This window comes from Protopterus annectens, chromosome 3.part1 (assembly GCF_019279795.1).
Source record: "Protopterus annectens isolate FY-2018-M chromosome 3.part1, PAN1.0, whole genome shotgun sequence".
In the NCBI taxonomy this organism is placed as follows: Eukaryota; Metazoa; Chordata; order Ceratodontiformes; family Protopteridae; genus Protopterus; species Protopterus annectens.
This window is the reverse complement of record NC_056732.1, coordinates 1,074,489,440-1,074,505,171: the sequence shown is the minus strand read 5'-3', so window position 1 is coordinate 1,074,505,171 and position 15,732 is coordinate 1,074,489,440. Positions and strand designations below refer to the sequence as shown.

Below are 15,732 nucleotides of genomic sequence, written 5' to 3'. Positions count from 1 at the left end.
CACTAATAAGCAATGTCAGAATTCAAGATGAAGAAAGCCCTGACTGAGTTAGTATCATTATTCGGAAACAAGTAAAGGCAGAACTGATGTTGCCTTGAAGTTGATTTTTAGGGTTGACCACAGACAGGAACTGTCAGTGAATGCAGGATATCTGATTGTAATTTCCCTCATATGGAAAAGAAGTAAAACAGAGGTGAAGACAACAGACTTGTTAATATGACTTCAGCCAAATAGCAAATACTGAGTAGGAGTATGCTTTTAATATCTTTTCCAGAATTTCAAAAAGCATTTGTGAAACATGCATTTTATGCTACAAGATGGCCGGGTGGCATGGAACCAGAAAACAAGGTGCTGCCAGAGCCCTAACTGATACAGTAGTGAGATTGTTGTAACATTTTATTTATTTATTTATTTTATTTATTTTACATTTGTTGACTGGGATAGTCCATCTGGGTGCGAGCCCATTTTCAGCGGAGGCCTGGGGAGAAAAGCTCCAATAAAAGAAGAATAACATTGAGTGGTACAGTGTCTGTTTTATATAGAATTTAACAGAAATATTTAGAGATAACAAAGAAAGTGCAATACACAATAGGCACTTTAGTGAATAGGAGAAAGTTATTACAATATATTAAAGTTATGTTTGTGTATGTGTGTATATATATATATATATATATATATATATATATATATATATATATATACACACACACACACATATATATATATATATATATATATATATATATATACACACACACACACACACACACACATATATATATATATATATATATATATATATATATATCTATATATATATATATATATTTTTTTTTTTTTGAGGGCAGTGGTCTTTCTTTAGCTGATCATTTGAGTATACTATAATACATGTACATATGCATACCCTTACAAAGGAAAAGGGATTATCAAATTATACTGTTATTGTAGGTAGCTGATAGGTGTTGTTAACAAGTGGGAGTGGGGTATACGTGGCGACTATAAAATTTAGGAGATGAAATTTGATGTGGGCTTATGTGGTATTAGCCTGGCTTGGTGCAGGAGTGAGGTGGTCTTTGAGCAGAGTTTTGAATTGGTATAGGTTGGTAGCATTTAAGATGTGTTGAGGGACTGAGTTCCAAAGTTTAGAAATGTGGTGGGAGTAGAGGGCATCCCCAGCTTTGTTGTTAATTTTGGATACTTGGAGAAGTGTTTTGTGTGAGGATCAGAGTTGCCAAGTGTTGGCATATGGTTGGAGTAATTGTTGTAGGGCTGGGGTTCTGTTTGGCTGGTATATTAGCTGGTGGGTAAAGACAAGTTGGATATAGGCTAGTTGCTGTGGGAATTCTAGTCACTTTATTTATTGTATGGCAGAGCAGTGGTAGGACCTATATGGGGAGCTAATGGCAAACTTGGCTATTTTATTGTAGGCTGATTCAAGTTTGGTAAGGTCAGTTTTATTAAGGTTTGTAAAAATGAGAGAAGCATAAAGAATAGTAGATAAGAGATGAGTCCTGGCGATGCTTAGTCTAGATTGGCTAGCTCAGAAAAAATTAATTTGGTAAAGAGAGTCTAGTTTGATGTGTGTGTTTTTTAATGGTTTGAGAAAAGTGTAGATCGAATTTTAATTTATTGTCAATTGTGACACTTAGTAATTTGATATGTGAGCTGGTGTTTATGATTGTGTTGTTGGAGGAGTGGATTTGAAAAGTGGCGGAGGGATTGGGTGTTTTGGTGGGGAGAAATAGCATTAGTTTGGTCTTGTTTGGGATCAGTGTGAGGTTAGTGTTAGTTAGTCAGGATTCTACTTCTAGGAAGGATTGTTGTGTTATAGCCTGTAGTTGTGTTAGAGAGGAGGCAGAGCATATCATTGTAGAGTCATCTGCATATTGGATGACAGAGGCGAGAGATGTGGATTTATGGAGGTGATTTGTGAAGATGGTAAAACGTAGGGGGCTAATATGGAGCCTTGTGGAACTCCTGTTAACAGGGAGCAAAGATGATAGTTCCTGTTGACATCTAACAGCCTGCTGGCATTTGGTTAGATAGCTGTGGAACCAAGCTAGGGAAGAATGACTGCGATGTAATGTGGCCAGTTCTGACAGCAGTTTTTGGTGTGAAACTGTGTTGAATGCCTTTGAAAGATCTAGAAAGATGGATGAGACATATTTATTCTGATTTTTGTGTTCATGTATTGTGTTAGTAAAACTGAGGAGGGCGGTTGTGGTGCTGTGGTGGGGGTGAAAACCATGTTGTGTGGTTTGATAGGAGGTTATTGTAGAGATGGTAGTTTAAAAGCTGGGAGTGAATACATTTTTCTAGTATTCTGGAGAGGTGAAAGAATGGCAATGGGCCTGTAATTAATAAGCTCGGTAGAGTTGCCACCTTTATGCAGTGGGGTGATATAGGAGACTTTCCAGATTAGTGCGACATAGTTCTCAGAGATAGAGAGGTTGATGAGGATAGAAATGGGGTAGGCTATGACTTAGGAGGCAGCTTTGAGGAATTCTGATGGGAGGTTGTCAACATCTAGGCTGGTGGGCTTGAGCTTACTGAGTAGTATTTTATGGTATGGGTTGGAACTGGGTTAAAAGAGAAGGAGTTTACACCCTCATTGTTGGCTACGGGGATTGTAGTAGTGATGTTTTGGTCGTAGTTAGTAAGTGAGTGAATTGTGTTTATGAAAAAGGAATTGAATTGTGTAGCGATGTTATCATTTGATGGGGGGTTGGTAGGATTGGGGTGAATGTACTATCAGGTTGCAGGAGTTTGTTTATAGTGGCCCAAATTTTTGGGGGGTTGTTTTTGTTTCTTTGCTGTGCTGTGATGTAGTAGTTTTTTTGTCGGCTTTTATCTGGGATTTGCGTTTATTCCTAAGTTGTTTGAAAAGTAGAAGGTTGTCATTGTTTTTATTAGTTATTAGTTAGCCAGTGTTCCCATGCCTTGTCCCTTTCTTTTAGTTGGTCTTTGGTGTTGTTTGTAAGCAGGGGTGTGTGGTGATGTTTTAGTCTAGCAATTCTTCAGGGGAACAGGCTGTTTAGAATGTTGAGGAAGCTGGTGTTAAAGTGTTGAACTGTGTCATCTAATGGTAGTATTTTGAGGTGGGACCAGTTAATTTGTTGGAGGAGGGAGTTGAAAGTGTGGGTATTAAATTTTTTCTTGTTGCGGATTAACCTATAGACTACTTGTCTGGGTGGACTAAGATTGTTTCTGATTAGGTATGTGGGTAGGTGGTCACTTATGGTACTGGGGAGGCATCCTGCTAGAAGGGGTGTGCAAACCATGTGCATGAATCCCAAATGAGTGGGACAACAGCAGTGAAACAGCCATGCAGCATGCAATGAACAGGCATTCCCTTTCACCAAACATTGCAGGGTAAGTGCAAGAAGTAATAAGAAAGGCGGAAAGTATTTATTTTTTCTGTTTGGGGGTCATAGCTCCGTTGCATCCATACCTCCCCTCCTGGGCATGGTGAATCATTTAAAGCAGACTCAATGTGGATTTATTTTTCTTTTTGCCTGAAGAAATGCCTAATGTACAATTATAAATTTTGAACTATTGCTTCACACATCTACAGAGACATGGCACACAAAATGTAAATCCTCCTACAACATGAAGGAACATTTGTTAACCGGGAAGGTCCAATTGGACACAGTTCCTTTTTTAGCAGAGGCCCGGGAAGAAAAGCTCCAATAAAAGAGTATACAAATGCAACAATCACAAAGAACAACAAGGTTATATAATATCAATTGTACATAGTGAGAAAAAGAAAAAAAATAAATTACAAACGCAGCAAGTTCAGGGAATCATTAAGAGTATAACAGTAGATAATATGATGGAGTCAGTCATATAATTAAATAGTTTAGAAGTCCATTATTTATGTAGTTCTGCCTTTTTATACAGCCTGACTGCATGGAGTGTATGTATAAAACTGCAGCAGCAAACCTTTAATGCACAAATGCACAATGGCATGCAAGCTGTACTGTCTTTTTTTTTTGGTAGGTGTGGAGGCAAACACACTACAGAATTGTACCATCTGAGCTATATCCAATGTTATTTTATGGAATTACAATACAACTCCTGATTTATGATGCATGTTACTTCAAGTAATCATGTTATAACAACAGCTGCTTTGTACTCCAGGAAGTCATAATGTATATGCACTTCTCCCAGATTGCATTTCATGCTTCTCGTGGAGCAGGTGCGGCACAGGTAACCGTGGGACACAATGCTGCAAATCCTTCCAAAATGACCCTGTGGGGGTTGATGAGAACTGTGGGGCTGAGTAAAATGAAAATGATTTTATTATGTGAACAAAAAATGTTCAGCAGTATACTTTGTTGCTGAGGTATTTGTTTCTGTTTTTGGAGCTGTCAAGTATCTTGCATATTGCACAATGCTAGGATATAGCACATTTGAAATTGCTTGATTGAATTTCTTGCAAAAAGTGATTTTTATGTTCTAGAGCTTGATATAATGAAGGTAACTTGAGCTAGCTTCTTTCATAATTTGCACCGTTTTTGAAGTAGCACACATGGAATAATGGGAAATATTAATGCAGCTGAGACCTGTAGCCATTTTATATAATTAAATTGCATGGCTATGACACTATTTGCAAAAAGCAGTTTCTTTGCTTCACATGGCTTTACATCAAATGCCCACCTTCAGTAATCCTGATGTTATATCATACTGATGTCAACCCATTTCCTCAAAACCTTAAAGCACTGACATAGGAATAGAGAAAGGAGATTTTATTAATGGGGATGACTGCAAGTAAGGATACAGAAAAAGGCAAAATAGTGTTGAAATTTACTGGAGAAATTAGCAGAGGAACCAGGTTATTGGGAGTAGATAACTAGAGAGGCACATTTAATTAAGTGGGATGAAGCCAAGAAGAAGTTTGTACTGTAGGTTAGAGACTTCTTTCCATATCGGAGACTGATACCAGAATATAGGCAAAGAGAAAGTGATAGGGGATCCCTAAGCAAAGGACCAGATATAGTAGAGGTTTTAGTTGAGTCTAGAACAGAAGCAGCTGTTAAAAGTTAGTAGGGCATATAAAATGTTGCAGGATAACTATAAGAATTAATCAGAAGAGTTTAGAAAAAATTGGGAAGAGAGACTGGAAAGACAGTTTACCAAGGAACAAAAGAAAGGCATCTGTAATGATCTCAAGTGTGTAACAACGTCCAGAAGGTTTTGGATTTTTACTTGGACTTGTTTGCATAGATATTTTGCACCCCAAGCAGACTTCAGAGAATGTTTCCTCAGGTAGGTAGCAAATGCTCGATGTGTGATGAGAAAGTGAGGGGTAATTGGGAACAAGTGTTCCTAGAAGTTAACAAGTTGGCAGATTTCAAAAATTCCCTTCAGAGTGTTTTGTCAGAAATGTTAGGGGAGCAAATCTTTGTAATTAAGAAAATGATTCTTTTGAGATGGGACACAGGCTCTGAAATGCCATAACATAGTAAGGCCTTATTAAGTGTACTGCTGCTAGCTGCCAAAAAAGCAATTACTTGAAAATGGAAATCAGAATCTAAGCCAAATTTAAGTGAAATACTGAGTTTTTAAGGAAGATAAAAGAATTGCAGGTGGAATCATTCGAAAAAGTAAAGAGCAATACCACAGAGGTTAATGGAAATCTGTAAGAACAATACATGCAGAATAATGTTCAGAAGGGGAATAGATCCGAAGGATGGAAGGAACCGAGACATTTATGTCAAAATGAATGATAATTGTTAAAGGAAACATATACTGCATGCAAAAATGTTACTATGATTTGCTTTCTTTTATATTAATGTATATATACCTATGTCATTGTTTTACTTGTAATTTAATAAAGATGTATATTTAAAAGAAACTTAAACCATTGTATCATGTTAAACAGGGGCATATGAAGCTTAAGGATAGTGTATAAAGAATAACAGTAGTTTGGACTCCACAGTCGCACAAGAGAAGAAGAGCCCCCACACCCCAGTCTTTGTCGCTGAATCTCCCTGATGTGGTGGGCTGTGCTTCAGACCTCTTTTCTTGATTGCTGTCACCTCAAGGTTGCAAAGCCTTGGAGATTACGGCACTGCTTAATTTCATGTGAACCTATATATCACAGTAATCTCTGAAACCATGCATCTCTCACTGAGAAGAATTATTATTGCATTAGTCTTTGTTACCATTCAGCCCACTCACTATAATTATATAGCAGGGGTGTGGAAGACACAGTCACACAAATAGGAGTGCAGCCCCCCTGCATAAATATTGTGTTCATATTACTTGCATTGGAGGATCAATTGCAGGACTTTTTAGGCACTTTTTCTGTTCTGCTGTGATTTGTCATTCTGGGTTTGATTATTTCAATGTCTTAGAAATGATGGTGGGCATTTGTAGCGAATCTAGACTACATACATTATGGTAAGAGCAGCTACATGAAAATGTAGGCCTTTCAGTGATTCAAAAGCCAGTTCTATGGAATTTTGAAAGATTCAACACACAGTTATTGTGGCACAGAATGTACTTCATATATTAAAAGAACCTTCACTGATTTTAGCTGTAACCCTGTATGTCATCATCCAAGATTCAGCCTGAGTCTGTTTGTTGCTTCTGCTGCCCTCTGGCAAACTTTATTTATTTATTTTACGTTTATTTACCAGGAAATTCTGACTAGGCAGAGCCCATTTTCAGAGGAGGCCTGGAGAGAAAAGTTCCACAAAAAGTGACAGTACATACAACAATAGTAACAGTAAATACAGCATGACAAACAATATATACAACATAAGTTACAGCAGACACAGCATGTCTAACAGTAGATACATCAGATATGGAACTTAACATAGTGATATTATTAACATAGAACCTATGAGTATTAATTTACATTTGTAAGGGGATAATAATTCTAGATTTATAACATATTTAAGAATAAAAAGAAAAAAATCATAATACAAATAAGATCACTGTCTAAGATTCAGGCTGAATAATTAATGGAGAGTGTATTTATAATAACAGGAGATCAGCCAGGGGTGTTGCATGAGCAGAGCCAAGTGTCAGATAATTTTTGAGTAGCTTTTTAAACTGGTGTGTGGTGCCAGTGGTTCTAATACTATGGGGGAGGGAGTTCCAGGTTTTTGAGATATAGGAAGAGTATGAGGAGTCTCTGCAGTGTTACTTTTAGAGACTTGTAGTAAAGATTAATTTGATGATCGTAGTATTTGAGTGTTGGAGTAAGGTTGTAGTAAGCTTTGAAGAGCTGGACTTTTTTCGGGTTATAGAATAATTTGTGGACCATGATTAACTGGTTGTGTGCAAGAAGCTGAGGTAGTTCAAGCCAGGAGAGTTTTTTTGAGGGTTAGACAGTGATGTGACCTGTGTAATGATCCAGTAGCAAATTTAGCTATTTTGTTATAGCATGTGTTCAGTTTATCTAAATCTGTTTTTTGAGATTCATAAGGGTGGGTGAAGTGTATAATAGAGTTGCTAGTAGGTGGGTCCTGGCTATGGCATCTCTTGAGGAGTCTGTTAAAAGTTTTTGGTTTCTGTAAAGGGCGCCCATTTTTTTATGGACTTTTTAATTGTTTGTGATATATGCAAGTTAGATCCTAGCTTATCGTCTACAGTGACTCCTAGTAGTTTGGTGGATGGTTCAGGTGTAATTATTGTGTTTGTATTAGCTGTGATATGGAACTGGAGGGTGGGAATCTAGTGGTCTGGTAGGTTGAAAAATTATAATTTTTATTTGTTTGTGTGGGTTAAGAATAAGTTGGGAGTTAGCTAGCCATGTTTCAGTTTCTGTAAATGCCTATTGTGTTTTGTCCTGAAGTTGTTGGCATGGTAGGGGGCTGTACATATTAATGTTGAATCATCTGCATATTGGATAATAGTGGCAAGTCAGGTGGCTGAGTTGAGCTTATTAGTGAAAATCCTGAAGACAAGAGGGCCACGTATGGATCCCTGAGGGACCCCAAGGGTAATAGGGAGAAGTGTGGAGAAGTCATATTGCTACTTAACTGCCTGTTGACGACCTGTTAAGTAGTTATGGAATCAAGAAACACATGAAGGGTGCATTTTTTATGTCAGAGAAACCAGTTAGAAGTTTGTTGTGGGAGACTGTGTCAAAGGCTTTAGACATATCCAAGAAAACCGATGAGACCGTTTCCCTCATTCCTCTATTGGTTTATGGTGTTGGTAAAGCTAAGTAGAGCAGTGGTTATACTATGGGGCAGTCTAAATCCATGTTGGGAAATAGCAAGTAAGTTATTGGATGTGAGATATCTGATAAGTTAGGAATGTATACATTTTCCATGTGTTTTTAAAGTGGGGATAGGATAGCTATATTTGGTGTTGCTGGAAGTCTTACTTTAAGGAAGAATTTTGAAGCTGTACAACACTGAATATTTACTGAGTAGCATAAGTCAGTCATTGACATGTTTTATTTCAGTTATACTTGTACTTGTGTGGTATGAGGCATTGCCATATGCTTACACTGCTGGAATTCATAGGTTCATAGGTTCATAGATTAGTACTAGGCTAACTGCACTTGCGAGCCATTTTAAGCCTAGCCAGTTATCCCTTGTGAGACTCAAACCTTGCACCTTGTGTTTGTAAGGCAAACACCTTAACCATTAGGCCACCCTCCCAACCTTTTTGTGTCATTGTATAAAAGTAATGTTACTTTATACCACTCTCAGTTCTTATCACAGTTTTACAGCTGCTAGTCACTCTGACTTGATTTCCTTTTTTCATACATATACCTTTTTCTTCCTGCTACCTGACAACATCCAGTGAACTGATCACTCCATTTGCTCCTCATCTGGAGACAGGAGGTCAGCATTCAGGCAGCCATCTGGGTTTTATTTATGTGCTATGACCCTCAGTCTTTACAGATGATGAGTTTATCCCACAACACACCATACCTACACACTGCATCACTTGTCCACTGTGGCTACATTGTTCAGTACTTGTTATGCATACCGTCTCCCATCACAACCCAATTACTGCTATCATACCTGCAGTACACACATCCTCCAGTGGGTGTCACTACAGCACGTGACATAGCTGCATCCCTTCCCCAGGATGGGCATGTCAGCATCGGCAGCTCACTCCCATTCTCCTTCACTGGCTTCTTCTGAATTCTGGTTGCTAGTCGATCCTGGGTCACAGTCAGGGCCTTATCACTGTGAGACACAGATGACTGCTGTGATCTTCTTTGCAAATAGCTTATCTGTTTATATAATCAGTCATTTGAGAGTCAGTAAGGGCAATATTTCAGTTAATTTGCTTTTGGTAATGATGCCGTGCTTCTAATCAATGTCAGTAAACTTTACTTTGAACTGTTGTTACAACCATCAGCAGTGAGTTTAAATACATGTTCCTGTGGTTGGTGGATAGGACCTAAAAACTGTGTTCCTAAGTATTTACTACTCTTGAGTTAGCGCATGACACATATTATTGTGGAAGTTGTAAAAAGTTGTAACAGACTATGAAAATAAGAAAAATTAAAGGATTAGAACTGTATTTCCTGAAGAAAGATGGTAAGAAGTTGGAAATGTGGCATCCATTATGGAAGACACTTCTACAGCTAAGAAATAAAAGTTTGAAAAAATATATATTTTTTTCATATCAGAAAGATAAAACGAAATGTAAATATAAAATAACTCCATCTTCCTGTTCCGGTTCTTTGGAGCTACCTGCAGAGTCAGATGATCTACTGAGTTACATGCTTTGTGAAGTGAGTAAACTCACACGTTGCGTCTCACTTTACACATTACATTCTCCTGAACATTTGCTTTTATGGTTAGTATTGCTCTTGTATTAATTCCAACATATAAAAACCTACTAATATGAAAACTCTTAACAAAAGCCATTGGTAATGAAGAACACAGATGTCCATGTACCAGGCACATGGAGAAAGTAAACCAAAGCACAACCATCTCACTGCAGAAATGATGGGTAAATAAAAGTGAACTAGTATATTTTGCCAAAAGAAAAGGAGGCTTCCCCACCACAACCCTCTTAGTTGTACATACTAATATGCTAGTCACACAATCATGGGGAAGTCAGCATGCAGTAAACTTTGCTGTTCTGTGGTTACATAGTTCACAGAGCTGATACTCGAGCTTTTACAACCTTCTGGCATACAAGAAGCCTCATTGCCATAACCCATCTTATTGTATATTCTACTTTTCATATACATACCAAGTTTATTTTTAAAATAAGCTAATGACTAGCTTCTTCCCATTGTAAGGGGAGGATTTTATTAGACAATAATAATAATAAAATATAATATTTTTTCTTTTATTTATATTAAATTTTGGTATGAGGTTTCTTTTAACTCCCCTAGGAGTGTGCTTCATGCAGATTTTCAAGTAAATCTGGATCAGGTGTTGCCTTATAAACCAAGAATAGGTCATCTCTTCATAGCCTATTAAAAACATCTTGCAGTAAAAAGTAATTAATATTCAAAAACATGAACAACCATTGCTTGTTGATTTGTGCACACATGCATTTGTAGTAAATACAAAGTAAGAAAATCACTGGGAACTGCTGCTGTACGAACACAATAAATATTTATTAAAACACTGAGAGTAAAAAACAACAAAGTGAGCGCTTTCGGGCTAAACCCTTCATCAGACAAAAGTGCTCTTACAAACATCTCATTTTTAAAAAATACTTGCACTTTCTGAGTACTGATTGGTGCAAGTATTTTTTAAAAATGAGATGTTTGTAAGAGCACTTTTGTCTGATGAAGGGTTTAGCCCAAAAGCGCTCACTTTGTTGTTTTTTACTCTCAGTGTTCTAATAAATATTTATTGTGTTCGTACAGCAGCAGTTCCCAGTGATTTTCTTACTTTGTATTTGTTGATATTTGGAAGCACTGGGATTAGGCTAAGCACTAGCTTTCTTCTTGGATGTATTTGTAGTACTACCCATGGCATCTGCAATGACTACAATATGAGAAAACACACTGCTAATAAAAAAAAGTAGAAAAAAAGAAACTAACTGCAAAACTAGTAACCCCTTCAGAAGAATCAAAAGTAAATAACAGTCAGTTGCCATTTTTGAAACAGTGAAATTAGTAGCAGAAATATAAATATTAAAAAATTCTAAGTACAAATTATAAATAGCAAAAAAGCAAAATAAATCTGCAAAACATTTTCAGCTACTGTCCTTCCCAAATGCAGCACACCTTAACTATTCAAAACGTGTAAAAAAATATAACAGCTAATACAGTGTATCTGATATTCTGTTCAAGCATCAGCACACACAAATGCACAGAACGTCAGTAATCCATCCCCAGCTGTTTAAGTCTTTGAGAAGAGACAGAAAAGATAAGGGAATTACTTGACGCAGTGCTATTGTTTTAAAAATGCAAGAAATGTCTTTTTTTTATTAATGTCATTGTATTATAGAAATAACTGATATAATAAATGTTTACCCATAGATGGCTTCTTTAATCACTCTGACATTACCCTTGTGATCAAGCCACACCAGACATGGGTAAACTTGATATTACCCACATTTGAATGTGAATTATTACTTACAGTATAGTGATGTGGTCCCCTGTAGCCTTTCTTGCCAGTTCAAGTTTTACAGCTCTCTAATTTTTCTAGTAATGAATCACTGTACTTTTCTTTTCAAGTGGCTTAATTGAAGGCCAAAAAATATGATATTGTATTCAAGAATGGGTCAGGTCAGTGAGTTATAAGAGGTACAGTGATTTCTCTGGGGTGACTAGATATACATTTTACAATTTAGGTGAGCTACAGAATATGCATTTTTGATTTTGGCAGGTACTGTTCAAAAGTTGAATTGCTGGCTGCTTCTCTTCCTGGATCTTGAGTAATGTTTTTTGTTTATGATTAAACCATTTATACAGTATTCACTACATATACCTTTTTTGCCAGTCCTGATTATATTACATATACTGACATTAAAGGTGAGGTCATTACTGCTACTTCTACACTGAATATGCATTTTTGTACACTGACCTTCCCGAAGCTCAGCATAGTAAGTAATTATATTATCTACTTTTCAATCATCTTGATATTTGGTTAATATTTGGTTGATATTTGGTTATCTTTAGCTCAGTTTCCCAATTTTATATATGAGAATAGTCCAAAACGAAGTGGTCACAGTACTGAGCCATGTGGGGAACACATCTTTGAATAGTTCAGAAAGAAGTAGCCCCAGTATAGAACCATGGGAGACACTGCTGATGACCTCTGTAGAGACAGACAGGTAACTCCGCCACCCTGATTTTCATCTTGTACTTAGCCATTATTTTACCTAATTTAATTACATATGGATTGGCATTTAATGTTGTTAATTTTCAGTATTTCCTTATGTAGAATAGTGTCAAAATCTTTAGCAGTGTCATGAAGAACTATACATTGTCGGCCCTTCATCAGTTGTTGCTATGTGTTCAGAGAATGCCACAAGATTCAAAAGGCAAAGATCTCCCCTTTACAAACTCACATTGCTTCATATCTAACAGATGTATATCATCTGGTTATTTTTTGTATTGATTTCTTTATTATAAATTTCCATTACAGAACTACAATTACATACATTAAAACTATTGTACATCATCATATCTGTTGCTAACATTCATACGGTATGATGCCTATGTATTAATTGCCAACATTTTCCTGATGAAGGTTATTAAGAATATTTAGAAAACTACCAATAGTATATCATATGATTTTAAAATTCTTAGGTAAGAGAGTGAACAAATTATTCAAAACAGAGACAGGAAGAACATTACTAGAACTTCTATCTAGGTATCTATCAGATATTTTTGTAGTATGCATATCACTAAAGTTAATAAACCAATCATAATGTGTGAAACTGTACTACATAAAGTTCCCCTCAAGCTACTTCTGTTTATGTTTAGAAAAGGTGTGAGTACCCCATGGTGTCCTGGGTCTGCTGGAATCTTCTAGAATCTGTATGTAATCCAGGTCATCCATGCTAACTCTGTTACATTAGTAAGAAGTCTGAGAACCTAAAATATATTATGAATCCAGTTATAAGGATTCATGGGTAGATATAAATAGGGTTCCCACTTAATTAGGAACACAGATGCCTTACCCTTTCTTTCAGCTATCTGTTCTTCTGCTGTATAAATATCCTTTAGTAGGCGACAACATTGTACTGATTGAGTTGGGGAGGTTTTATTCCAGTGTCTAGTAATAGACATTTTTTTCTGCTAGTCCTGCCAAATATAAGATGGGATCAGCATTTGTAAGTATGAAAGGGTGCCGTATAGGACTAGCCACCTTTTATCCTCTTTTGCACTGCATGTTAACTTCCCCAACCTCTCGCAAATGTGTTGTCAAAAAGTCTGTACTGCTAAGGACTGTCAAAACATGTGTACTCATGAAGGGTTGCTATTGGTAGACCAACAGCACCAGCAGACTGGGGTGCCACTTGAAAGTTTGATGGATAAATTATCTGGCATCAAGAAGAGTCAGTGGATGCATTTCCATGCAAAGGTGTTCCACCTGGGAGAGGAAGTGGCCTTTTTTCCAAAATACCGTTCACACCTTTCCCATCATCTAGTTTATAATAAGATTGTATTAATACATCCATTATTTGAGATTAAGATGTTTTTAGACAAGGGTGATGTGCAGGTGACAACTAGCATCAGCACCAAAGGGGAAGAAAGAGCCCATTATGTCAGTTGCAGACTGCTTATCCTATTGTGTAGGGATTTGAGTTGATACCAATGCAGTATGTGCCCATGAGGGATATTATGCTCTTCTGCTAGATCTATGAATGGTTTAAGGCCCTGTTCAGTATATAATTGAGCAGAGAATATCAAACCATTAGTGCACCACCAATACCATAGGATGTTCCATGCTGCTTTACACAATTCGGAGTGGGCCTCAAATGAAAATAACATTTTTGTATTAATATAAGTGGAGTCCATCCTCTCTAGAATAGTACACATTCCTCTGCACAAAACATTGATATACTGTGAATTAGCTAGAGAATGCATCTTATCGTCATAGCCTGAGGCAATGGCAAAGAGTGAAAGTTGCCTAGGATACTGTTCCTGAACTACTTCTAAAGCAGGGAAAGGGAAAATTGCAAGTTTCAAAGTATTCACCATATAAAACAAAAAATACGACTCAAAGACACAAGTGGTTAAGTGCTTTCATTCATTTGATACAGAACTTCTTCAGAAACAGCCATATCTCACAACAAATGCACATTTATACTATCATCAATTACTTAAATTCAAATAATTAACCAATCAAAATCTTAAACTCTTAATATACTGAATAAAATGCTTGAATACTTAAAAATGCAAACCAAATAGTACAAAACTGTTGTTAGTATGAAAAATGTGTTTTAAACAAGTAAGAAACGTAATCTATTATGAAGCAAAAAAAAAAAAAACAAAAATGAAACAATATTTACAAAATGACTAACCATTTTTAAACTTTAAAAGGCATTTAACAGTGATTTTTTCGTTAATGCCTGGTTCAACATCAGCTTTTAAAATAATCTGCCATTCAAGCTCTAAAACTTCCAGATAAGCGTTAAATACATCAATAAATTTTCCTGTATTTACTTTTTCTAGCACCATAAACTGGAATTTTTTGAAATCCTGACAGCTGAGAGAATGTCTTGCTAACACATTATTTCTTTTTTCTTAATAACTGTTGTGTGTTCCCTAATCCTACTGGCTAACTTATGAATAGTTTTCCCAATATCGAAGGATTTGCATGTAGAACAGATTGCAGCATATACCAATCCATCTGTATTACAAGAATATCTGCCTTTTGCTTGTATAAAAAGTTATTATGTTCAAAGAAGAACGTGCTCATAGATAGAATGAATCTACAAAAAGAACAGTTGTTACGTGGAAAAATGTCCCCAATTTGGTCTCAATTATGTTATTTTTATCATTTGTCATATTCTCAAAGAATTGTTTAAAATTTCTGCTTCTTTTAATAAATAAACTTGGGTCTATGTCCACTAATTCTAGACAATTCTTGATTTCCAAGTACTATCTTCCAATTGTTATTGATTATATGTTTAATTTCATTGCTTTGCACACTAATAGGGACTGGAAAGGCTCAACCAAAACTTTAATCTTCTTCAGTCTTTCTTACATTGAAACCACTTTTGATGATGGGAAAACATTTTTTATATCTCTGCTTTTTAACTTCTTGAGTGATGTCTATTAATTCTGAAGTAGGATATGCTCTTTCCTCAGACAAATTGGTTTCTTCAAGGAACAAATTATTATCACTTATCAGTCTTCAAAGTCTGATGACCTGTCCTCGAACACATCCAATTTCATGTACACTGGATGAAAACTATTAAAATGCAAGTAATTATTGGTAAAAGTATCTTTCCTATAAATATTGCTGGAAAAACCTATATGTGACATTAATGCATACTTTGATGTCCAAAAAGTGTACAGCACTTCCTACTTCTCCTAATCTAAAATCAAGCCAGTGGATGCTACTTTTAATTTCCATCAAAAACTCATTTAAAGTGTCAATATCGCTGGACCAAATAAAAAAATAGGTCATCTATGTATCTTTTATAAAACTTAATGTATCTAAATTGTAGAATATTAACTAAGTATTCTTCCTGCCACCAGCAGAGAGCCAAATTAGCAAAGGTGGGAGCAACTTGTGCTCTCATCGCAACCCCACTTGTTTGCTGAAAAATGTTGTTGTCAAACATAAAGAAATTGTTTTTTTTTTAAGTACAGACTGCTTATAC

General features: G+C 36.3%; 1 protein-coding gene across 1 annotated transcript in view; it reads left to right on the top strand.

Moving 5' to 3' along the window:
- The window catches only part of LOC122798356 (cryptochrome DASH-like), an 807,604-nt gene that overhangs the window by 378,374 nt on the left and 413,498 nt on the right, over nucleotides 1-15,732 (top strand). The gene's annotated exons all lie outside the window — the stretch shown is intronic.